Source organism: Sorex araneus, chromosome 7, assembly GCF_027595985.1.
Source record: "Sorex araneus isolate mSorAra2 chromosome 7, mSorAra2.pri, whole genome shotgun sequence".
Lineage (NCBI taxonomy): Eukaryota > Metazoa > Chordata > Mammalia > Eulipotyphla > Soricidae > Sorex > Sorex araneus.
Genome location: NC_073308.1, coordinates 57,227,319 through 57,239,832, shown reverse-complemented (window position 1 = coordinate 57,239,832; position 12,514 = coordinate 57,227,319).

Sequence of the window (12,514 nt, the reverse complement as noted above, 5' to 3'; positions counted from 1 at the left end):
AGTGTCTGCATCTCCTGCTCTGTTGTCATTATAAAATGTCAAATTTATCTTATAGCATTTTGTTTATAATGAGTAATATGAAATTATATCACATACAGCATCGTCTTTCGGTGAATATAATTTTAGTCCGTTTTATGGAACATACAGCCCATCTTGGCTGCAGTGATAGCATAGTGGGTAGGGCGTTTGCCTTGCACACGGCTGACCCAGTTTCGATTCCTCCATCCCTCTCAGAGAGCCCTGCAAGCTACTGAGAGTATCCCGCCCGCACGGGAGAACCTGGCAAGCTACCTGTGGCATATTCAATATGCCAAAAACAGTAACAAGTCTCACAATGGAGAAATTACTTGTGCCTACTCGAGCAAATCAATGAACAACGGAATGATAGTGACAGTGCTACAGTGCTACAGCCCATCTTGAGAATTTTCATCAAACCAGGCCATCCATGGGCAAGGAGATAGAAGCATATGGTAATTCTGTACATATTTTTAGTGACAGATTACAGAAAAAGTTAACCCACACTGGTTTAATCAATGAGAATGTAGGTTAGTTCATAGCTGAAATATTTCTGAAGATGCATCGTTCTACGGCAGGTTAAATCAAGGTTTCAACAGAATCATTCCTAGCTCAAAATTCCGTGATTGCTGGGCTTTTCCCTCATTCTTTTAAAATATTGCAGTTACAGTCAGCAAAGGGCTGTCCACAATGAAGTCCTCAAACAGGAATATAAATAGTCTTCCACAGAGTTGCACCATGCTCCCTTCTTCTGGTTGGGTATCATTGTCTAAAAGAACCATCGGAAAATGCTATGATATTGTCTTCATTGGTGTTAGGTGAGTTGATGTGATAATTATTGCAGCTGATCAAGAAATGGTTGTCATGGAAATGGAGTGACTTATGACTAGTTTAAAATGAAAATGACCTCTTGCTTATGAGGGGGGCATTAACTGAAAAGAGAGGCAAGAGACCAAGTCCTGCTAAGTTAATAGGTGGGTGCCTGACATCCCATTGGACCTCACCAGTTTGGATGGGATGTAAAGTAGAAGTCAACTAATCTCAACGACCAAAAACAAAAACACAGAAGGCTTAACTTGCAACAACAGCTTACTAAATCCTCAAACAAGGACTTGAATGTCTCCCTGGTGAGACACACAATTTTCACAAATTTTGTTCTAAAGAAATATTTTTTGATGATTCCATTAACCATTTACTGTCAACAAGCAATATAAAATAACTTATTATGACCTCCGATAAGGGCAGGCTTAAAGGGTGGTTGGGAAAATAGAAACAACGGTAGAGGGAAGGTGACAGTGGTGGTGAGATGGGTGTTGGGATATTGAATGCCTGTAACAAATCATCATGAACAACTTTGTAAACGACAGTGTTTAAATAAAATGGGAAAAAATAGGTGGCTGTAATACTATGAGTCTGAAGGAATATAAATCAAAGCCAATCTGAGACACTTTGGATTCACTATCCATGGGGTGTCCAAAGAGTCCTCTATGTTTTGTAATTGACACCAGAAGTTCTGCTGAGGGGAAATAACACTCAACTCACTTGAGTGAAAAACCAAACACAGCACTTTTCAACATTGGCCTGCTAGATCTCATCTTTGATTTCTAGCCTCTAACTTTTTATGAACAGTTGAATTATATACTTACATTTTTGGCAAAGTGGATTTCACCTAATAACTGCGATTGTCATGATCTTTAATTCAGTTGAATTCTAGATGAAATCTCTGTTGGAGACCAGACAAAAATTAGTATACTGAGATTTATATGACAATTGCCTCAGGTCAACTTATGTGTCCTCCGGTCCAACATACACAGGCATGTGGGCTTAAAAATATGTGATACCATGAGGCTGACACCCAATGACAGTAGATACAAGGGCCAGGGGGATTGCCCCATAGCTGGAAGACTGCCTCATGAGTGGAGGGGGAGAAGGCAGATGGAATAGAGAAGGGATCACTAAGAAAATGATGCAAGAGGAAAATAAAATAAAAAAAGAAAAAAGAAAAGAAAATGATGGCTGGAGGAACCAGTTGGGATGGGAGATGCATGCAGAAAGTAGATAATGGACCAAACATGATGACCTCTCAGTGTCTGTGTTGCAACCTATAATGCCCAAAAGGAGAGAGAGAGTATGGGGAATATTGTCTGACATAGAGGCAGGGGGAGGGTGGGAAAAGGGGAGTATACCCGGGATATTGGTGGTAAGGAATGTGCACTGGTGAAGGGATGGGTGTTTGATCATTGTGAGATTGTAACCCAAGCATGAAAGCTTGTAACTATCTCACGGTGATTCAATAAAATTTAAACAATTAAAAAAGAAGAAGAATATGGAAAATTTTCTTCCTAAAATAAATGATTTTTAAGTAACCCCCTACCCCAAAATATGTGATACACAATTTTTTTTAATGACATTGCATTAGCAATAAAACAAAGCAGGAAATATATTTGTAAAATAAACAAATTAGGTATCTTTCACATTGAATACTGATAGAAGGGGCACAACAATATCCCATCCATGTAGATATTTTGCTTTAAAGAATTTTACTTTAAAGAATTGCTTTAAAATGTTAGAGTCTTTTCTCTAACACAAGAATAAAACCAAATATGTATGAGCTTAATAGGTGGTGAGACATGATTGTAAACATATTGTCACATACTATATAAAATGTTCTCAAGTATGATAGAGCCCTTTGAAACAAGACTCAGTCGATGTAAGTATTGACAACTTTATAGGCACTCATTTATGTAATAGAAAACAAAATTACAAAGTAATTTTAGATAAACCTTTTTGTAAGTCCTTGCAATAAACATGTACCTTCTCTAACGGTGAATGCTTTATTTCTCTTTCAGGAAAGGACAAATAATTCACACAAAATGTTCTGCTAAGTGACATTTTATCTATGTTGTCCCTGCCAGGGTCTAAATCTGTCCCTCCTGGGAGCAAATAAAGATGAAATGCTTGGCCTGAGCCTGCACTTTTCCCCAAGGGCTCAATTCCAGCAGAGTCTCAGTGCGATAAACAACTGCTCCAAGTGTTGTCCAATAATAATGGCAGATCTATAAAACAGTCAAGAATCCATGTGTTGCAAAAACTTTTAATTCAGTTAGTTACAAAATCAAATAATGTATAGTTTCGTAGTCTCACCATGGAGGCGTTACTGGTGCCTGCTCGAGCAAATCGGTGAGCAACAGAAATGACAGTGACAGTGATAGTTTTGTAGAGATTTACTTGGACTTTTTTTTTAATTGCGTAAGCTCTCCCTCCTAGAGATAAGAAATATTTACCTCATCTTAATTTACAAATGAACAAGTGAACAAGCTGAAATCTACTACTGGTTTACTAAGTCCACACAATAAGTAAGAAGGGCCATCTCCACTACTGCTTGCCACCAGCAATCTAATTCAGTGATTTTTCAATTTGTTAGCCTAAACATTGTAGTAACTTTTTTCATTCATGTTGATAATGTAAAATAAATAACAAAAATGCTAGCAGGTTTGCCTTAGAATATATTTTATCCTCTGTTTTCAGAGAAAAATATTATCCATAATGATCAGAAATAAAAATAAAATCTAATGTGGTATGTATGTTCTGTGCCTAATTTCAATGTGAAATATTCCCTCATATCACCAAACAATATTTTGGACATCGGTTGTCTGTCCTACAATTCAACTCAATTTTGACATGTCTACCTGAAGATGGACTGGAGCGATAGCACAGTGGTAGGGCGTCTGTCTTGCATGCGGCTGATCTGGGTTTGATTCCTCCACCCCTCTCGGAGAGCCCGGCAAGCTACCGAGAGTATCACACCTGCATGGAAGAGCCTGGCAAGCTACCCGTGACGTATTCTATGTGTCAAAAGCAATAACACCAAGTCTCACAATGGAGACATTACTGGTCAAGCAAATCAATGAACAAGGGGACAACAGTGTTACAGTGCTACAGTACTACCTGAAGATAACTGATCCCAGAGGGTGGAGCTTCAATCTCTTGACATTACCCCACCATTGAAGTGATGGAGACTATAGATGCAGTAGAAAAAGAATCCAGTGCAGAAAAAATAAAGTAGAATCCAGTGCACAAGATAAGATTTGGCAAGTTGATGACCACAGTTAGAGAGAAGACAAGCACCTCATTGTAATGGAAGGAAGAAACGAAGAATAGACGGGTACAAAATGCTACTATGGTGGTGGAGGTGGGAAATGGAGTTTATGGAAGTTCTCCTCTGTTTGCCTTTATATTCTGTTATATGGAGTTTTTTAAAAAATCCATGGAACTTTAAAATATGCCTTAGAAGAAGGGAGGGGAGGATGTCTCCCCTTATCTATAATGGAATTTGTGCATCACTGTCAGTGTATGTCCTCGCTCCTCCCCAAAGATAATAAAATACTTACTTAGTTTTCATGACACATCTGTGACTCTTCATTTCCAGGTTATATGAAACAGCTGTCAGGCAATTTAAATATTATTTTCCAAGATTTTAATTTATTATCCTCATTCTATTTGCACTTTCATTTAATACTTCATGCTGCAGTGAAACAAGAAGAGGACAGTCGGACTTCATTTGTATAATGCTTCAATATCAGATTTTTACCTATTAATGCTTAGCGCTGAGCATTGTATCCTTTTAACTGACCAGAAGACTATGACTTTTGAATCTTTGTAAAGATAAAAATTGACATCTAGTAGCACAGAAATAGTAAAAACTAGCATTAATTTACAACCTATACTCTACTAAATTTTTATACTCTGATTACAGCATTCAATTTTTCTAGTAATTAAATTGAGCAGTACTATAACAGCAATGATTTACAGTAGTGAATTGAGACTTTCAAAGGTTTAATAACTTGAGAAAATTAATATCTCTTAAGTTTCAGAGCTAATAAGTGGAGTGTAGGCATATTGATTACCCTGTATAGCCACAAGAATGCAAGAGTTGCCAGCAGGGAAGATTCTCCATTTGAAACTGGGAAGATCTAGGAAGGTGCACTGTGGTGGTGGTACTGTTAGACTGTGGAAGTGTGTGTGTATATGTGTGTGTACACATGTGTGTAATATGAGTAAAGATATGTTGTTGTTAATAATTTGTAAACATGCATTAGATGACTTGGGTAACCATCTTCTTTTTGTTGTAGTTGTTGCTTATTTTGTAAAACTTGCTTAGTTACCCATGAGTTCTCAAAACATTGAAGAAACTACTTGTGCAAAAGTTTCTACCCACCTATCCAAGTATTTATTTTATATAAAACTAAAAGAAATCACTTTCACATGTGTATCAGATGGTATTGCCCAAACAAAAAGAACTAAGCGCAGAAGTGAATGATGGTGATGATGAAGGACAGAGATGGTAGACTTGACTCTCAGGTCCTCAGCCAAGTCAGATGCAGACCACACTATCAAGGGCATTCTCCATCACTTCACATCCACCGATTATTCATTTTGTTCACATAAATGTTATTAGAAAATTTAGGTGTGTGCCTACATGAATGTGCTTTGATGATGAAAGTATGATTTTTATTAATTCTCACAGGTATTTTTCTTTTATGCTAACCTGTCATTTTTATGATGCGACCTATCTTATTTTATCTTAGTTTTTGGTGATGCTACTTTTTTAGTATTATCTACCCTAATGAATTTCTGACTTGTGCAGAAACCAAAATTCCTTCCCCAGTCTCCATTTTTGTTCTAATTAGATTTTCTGCTTGGTATTAATATTCCGATTGCCAGGGTCTATGTGTAAACTATTACCCCAGTTACTCATTATAAACTTATTTTCCAAGTCTTTCTTGTCTTTCAATCCTGTTCTGGACTGTACACATACACTGGATGAAGTATTCTTCTTTGGGAGGGAGTGGATGGGTCACACCTGGTGTAATTCCTAAATACTTAGGAATTACTCCTGGATGAGATCACACTGTCCCGATACTGGGACAGAATGGGGTTCTAGGATCAAAGCTGTGTCTGCTGTGTGCAAATACTTATAGGGCATCAGCATTTGACAGGAGAGGAAGTTGGCCCAGAATGAAGTCTCAGAGAATGATGTACTGAGTGAAAAGGAAGTTATAATAACAGGGAACATGTACAATTCCATTACTTGCTTTCACCGCTCTAAAATGGGTTGCAAAATGTCTTGAATTTTAGGCTGGAGAAAAATACCTTGAATTTTAGGGTAAGGGAAACTTTGCCACAGGAAAAAATCTGCAAAAGGTAATACTCAATACTTCAGCATCTTCATCATCTTACTTAAAAACGGACTCTGGTATCTAATAGGTCTACACATTCATATTTATAAAAATAAGGAAGATTTCATGTACTCGGAAATGGAAATAATACTTGAGTGAACTCTGCAAAACAACTAAGGCCACACGTAATTTATTGTAGACTGAAAGAAATAATGCAAGTTGTTTCTATATGGGTAGAACTGAAAGACATCACACCAAATGAAGTCATCCCAGATGAGAAGGTTGCAGATCCAGAATGACCTCTTATATGTGGAATATAAAGAAGTAGGGCTGGAGTGATAGCACAGCAGTTGGGCATTGGCCTTTCACAGGGCCAACCCGAAATCAATTCCTCCACCCCTCTCGGAGAGCCTGGCAAGCTACAGAGAGTATGGAGCCCGAGCAGCAGAGCCTGGCAAGCTACCCGTGCGTATTGGATATGCCAAAAACAGTAACAATAAGTCTCTCAATGAGAGACATTACTGGCGCCCTCTCAAACAAATCGATGAGCAACGGGATGACAGTGACAGTGACATAAAGAAGCAGAGTAAGTGAATAATAAGTGGCTTAAAGCAATAGTATATCTGAAATGGTCAATAGAACCGAGCTTACCGTAGTGTAAATGCAGGGTGTGGTGTGGTAAAGCTGTGCCTAAGAAGCCCTGTTATTGGCAGTACTGTACTCATGGCAACTAAAATAAATTTAAATGCAAATAAATGTGCACAAAATCTCAATTACTGTAATCTGTATTTCTATATATTACTGCTCAAGGGGCTAGAGTGATAGTGCAGTAGGGCATTTGCCTCGCACGCGGCAGACCCGGGTTTGATTTCTCCACCTCTCTCGGAGAGCCCGGCAAGCTACTGAGAGTATCTCACCCACACGACAGAGCCTCGCAAGCTACCCGTGGTGTATTCGATATGCCAAAAACAGTAACAACAAGTCTCACAATGGAGACGTTACTGGTGCTCGCTTGAGCAAATCGATGAACAACAGGATGACAGTGATACAGTGATAGTGCTCAAGATTTTATTTTTCCTTTCAGCCCCCTTTATTCTTAGGTGCAAATACAAAGAATGACTGGAAATGGGTATAGCTCTTTCAGCAATTTTGGCTACCGAGCATCCGCCTCTGATCAAACTTGCATCTTCTTATCTGTTGTCATGCTGCCCCGACCTAGTTCACAAAACCTGTCTCACTGAGTCTCAGGATAGATTTCAGCCCTAGCATAGCACAGCAATGGAGCTTCTGAGTATTTCCATTTGCACTTTATGCTTTAGGAAGACTTCATTAGATCCTTTTAGTAACCTTTTCACTGCTAACCCTAGTCACAGCCGCAGTGTAACTTGTTCTTGTGAGAGTTTTCCTCTTCACTTTCAGTTGCCTATCCTCTTTCTTTTTAATTATTTCTGTGTTTATTGTTTTTCTATTTATTTTAGGCACTATAATTTACAGTACCACTAATGATAGGGTTTTGAGCATGCAATATTCCCACACGCGACCCCTGCCCCAGCCTGTCCACTCATCTCTCTAAACTAAATCCCGTGATTAGAACTCCTAGCTCACTGCCCAGCCTTCAAAGTGGAAAGGGAATATTTCAACCTTCTCCTTTAGGTAGGGAAAGATTTCCACACCAATAATGCTGTAGGCAGCATGATCAAATCATTCAGAAGCCAATAAAAAAAGACTTTATCTTGCTGGATATTTTGCTACAACCTGCGATATGAAAAACTAACAATTGCAAATGGTGGCTGTTGGGGGGTAAGTGTCCTAGACCACGTAGGGTGGCTGACACAAGGCTGTGTCCTCACCACAGAGCAGGACATACATACCTCTGTCCTGCTGGTTCTAGTTCAAAGAAGACATTTTTTTTCTTTTAATTTTTAAAAAATTTTTACATGAATCACCGTGAGGTACAGTTAAAGACTTACAAACTTTCGTGCTTTAGTCATACGTTTTACTGATTGAGTACCCATCCCTCCACCAGTGCCCATTCTCCACCACCAAGGATCCCAACATCCCTCCCACCACCCCATCCCTCCCCCTCACCCCACCCTGCCTCTGTGGCAGGGCATTCCCTTTTGCTCTCTCTCTCCTTTTGGGTGTTGTGGTTTGCAATATAGGTATTGAGTGGCCATCATGTTCGGTCTATAGTCAAAGAAGACATTTCTGAGTTGTATAAGTAGCAAGAGGTTGGGAGATTTACAACTCAGAGGGGGAAAGAAAGAACTTCTACTGGTTATTTTTTCCATGTACAAGATTTAAGAAAGGAGAGGTCACAAGGCAATGTTAAAAGGAATCCCATCTAAAAGTCAGCCAAGCTGAGAGAAACATTCAGGCCACCTTGGTCAAGAGACAGGTAAAACTATAAAGCAAGTGTGATACCAAGCAGCATAAAGCTTCAGGATGACATCACTTGACAGGATTTATGTGACTCTGTCCAGTTCCTATCTAGAAGAATGTCTTAATTCCCTCATTTCAGACTTGATAGAGGAGAGAATTGGTGTAAGGAGAAAACAGTTCCTCACTGCAGAAAAATGACACCTCTTTGGTGTTTACAAAAAACCTTGTTGCCAGTTTGGGCCTTCTGGCCTTACTCTTGATTTATAACATTTCCAATTATGATTTCTAATAGTTGTTACTAATTATAGGGATGCATTTGGTGTCATTAATAGGTTATCTCCTCCCTCTCCAACTTTATAGAGACTCAAATCCAAATACTTGATAATAACCATCTTTTGCATAAGGTGACTATTCTCTCATTCTCTGAGGAAAAACATTCCATGGTTTCATTAACTTTGCCCCCACCTCTTCCAAATCAGCATATTTGTCCATGTTACTGGGAAGTCACTTCTACAGCTTGGAAGTGATTTCTCCCCTTGGGCAATCAAGGGGAACTTTCTTCAGCCCTTTCATTAACTTTGGCAAGAAAAACAAATGTGGAAAACATGTTTTCTCCAGTATGGAAACTTTTCTTTATTTTATTGTCTATATCATTTTATGTCCTCACAAAACTGTTTTTAAGCTTTACATTTTATAAATAAGAAGACAGAGAGAGATTCTTGAGCCACTTAAGTATTCAGCAAGAGATCTGGGGTTCAAATTGAGGCTTTTCGGATTCTGAGACTGGTGCTCTTTGCAAATTTTTGTTTTTATTGTATGGTACTACTATGTAATTCTCATTCCTGGGGAGTAGGAGAATAAACCTAAATTCTCTGGCTTTTAGTTTTTCATAGGGAATAAAAATGATATCAGCATGGAACATCAAAGCAATATTATTCTCAGCTAATGTTGAGTTTCTCAAGAGGTCCAATAATAGTTATAGAATTTTCTACCCAAATATTCTTTTCAGCAAAGAACATTAGATTATTAGGTAAAAAACTAAATGGTATCAATTATTCATTTTTATCTCACATTTAGAGGAACTGTTTCAGTAGCTTCTTATTTCCCTTTGTGATTTTATAAGCTTAGCCTGTTTCATTTTCTTTGGAGATAAGAATGTTTCAGAAAACAGTATCAGAGAACAAATTCTAATTGCCTTACAAAATTTGAACTATTTTACTTTGGTGGTTTGCTTAAGATGGTTTTTGGTTAAAGATTTAGGACTTAAAATGCAGGCAGGAATTTTCTTTCTACATCGTTCATTACACACTTGGTCATTCTTCTCTCTCATATAACATACCATGAAACTGATTCTAATTCTTGACTTTAAGAATAATAATTGGCATATCCATTTGAAAATCTGAGAAAATCTGAGTCATGCCTCATGTAATTTCTGTCCTACACATTATTCAACTAGAATCTATACTGAGTATTTCAGAAAATGCAGGTGACTCTTCTGTAGAGTTCCAAAGAGTGGTGTCCGAAAGATGGAAGTCAAAATATATGTATGACATAGGTACATCCAAAAGATGCTCATGGAGATGGCACTTTCTTGGCTGTTTTTCTTGGTTCTGCTGTTGCCATGAGTCTACTAAAGTGATGACCCTCCTCTTTGCTAGGAAATCATCCCTGTTCAGATGAGAAGAGATCTAAGAGTACTCTGATAATCTGATTGCTAGATTGCAATTGAATCCTCCATGGTAGTACAGATTCTGGGAAATCTGTGAAACTCCCTCACTCAAGAGATACTTAGCAATACTTATCAGAGCTAGATATTTGAAAGGATAACCAGTGAGAAGTAGGAACATGTAATCTCACTGGGAGAAGAGATCATAAGCGACCATACCGTATAATTATTGTCAGGCTTCAAATTTACTTAAAAATCATCTAGGGATGGTTGTTAGGCATCCAGGTCTCTGAGTCATATCCCAGTAACAAAAATTATCTCTGAGGGGCTCCAGAATCTGCTTGCTTTACAGACATGCTAAGAGGCATTTCTTAACAGAAATATAATAAGGATTCTACAAAGGTTAAATGATGCCACATGCCTCTAAATCATGACTTGAAAATGGCAAGTAATTCCTCCTAGATGGTTTTCATCATGTTCTTCTGGATAGAATCCTTGTCACAGTTTTAAAACTAAAAACACAATCTGGGGGTTGGAGAGATCATACCACAAGTAGGGTGCTTGCCTTATATGCATCTTGATTGCACCCATATGGGGTTCGATTCCCAGCACCCCATATGGTCCTCTAAGCATTGCCAGAAGTGATCACTCAGTGCAAAACCTGGATTAACCCCAACCAAACCAAACCCTAAAACTTATTCTACTTTCTCCTCAATAGCTTGGTTACCTGATTTTGCCTTTGGAAATCATTCTGTGGCTGAGTCACTGGGGAGAGACAAAATATCAAGATGGGGTCATTCTAGAGGATAGACTTTGGTAAAAATTACCTCCAGCCCTCAGAGTTGAGGCAGTTATCAATGTCCCTGAGGTAACTGCTTCTGGATTCATCACCTAATCGCCTCTCCCAGTTCTTGACAGAGTGCTTCTATAAAGTGAAAAAGTCTCTTTTGTGATTCCAGAAAAAATGAAACAATTTTTTAAAAGAATGGCTGTCCATCCCTCAACTCCTGAGTAACGTTTCTTTTTTTTTTTTTTTGCTTTTTGGGTCACACCTGGCAATGCACAGGGGTTACTCCTGGCTCTGCACTCAGGAATTACCCCTGGCCGTGCTCAGGGGACCATATGGGATGCTGGGATTTGAACCCGGGTCGGCCTCATGCAAGGCAAACACCCTACCTGCTGTGCTATCTCTCCAGCCCTGTAATCAGTTTCTTAATGTTTCTGCTCTTGCATCCAAGATTGAAGTAAAAGGTGCCATATAATATGTAGAACTTGAGAGAGATCACTCTATTCACACAAACTACTTCTTGGGCCATCCAATGTTCATGATGTCTTGAAACTCCCATTTTTTGATATCTTGCCATTGTTATTCTATATACTGTACCAATAATAATGCATCAATTTATAGTATTTGATGTAGCTTTACCTATAATGCAAGCAAGTTAGTGTCTAATGAAGGTTATCTGATTGGCTTTCCTTGTCTGAATACCCAGAAAGTTGGGTTCAAGTGTAAGCTGAAGGATTGGAAGTCTATTTCTAGTCAAAGGGCAGAGGGTATATTAAAGCTTTAATATGCTCATAGTTACAGGGGAAATTCAAAGTTCTGATTAGAATGCTACTGGACTAAAATCCTTAGCCAGATTTAAGGAAACTAAGAAGTTTCTCCTCTCTCTGATCAAAGTTTGGTTCCTATTAACAAATACTTCACAGTCTTCATTCCCTCTGTTAGAGTTCTGGGCAATTTATTGGATATAGCACTAAAGCCAGGGTTGTATGCTCTGTTGCAAGTTCATGTTCAACAAATAGTCATAATTTAACCATCTTAGTTCTGTATTTAACAAATATGTATTGAATTGAGCACTATTCTGAAAAAATAAAACAGACAATAAGGAGAAAAAGAGATTTGCATGACTTGAGCTTACAGTCTAGTTGGAAATACTAAAAAGATAACAGTACATTGGAGGAGTGATATTTTGAAATAGGGGTAAGGAGATATATAGTTAACTCACATTATCAGGGAAAGCTTCCGTGAGGTACTAACTTCTAAGTGGATTCATACAGAATGAGTGAGAATTATGTGGGTAAATAAACTTTCCTCTTAGTTTTATTTTTTTCTTCATCTCCCAGTATCTGTTGAAAATTCTGATAAAAATCTGATGGAAATGTCTATAAATTCCTTATTTTTACCTTGGATACTTTTATATTTTTTCTCTTGAACTCCTAAAAGTTCCACTATAATGTTGATGTCGGGTGACTTATATAAAGCAGGGAG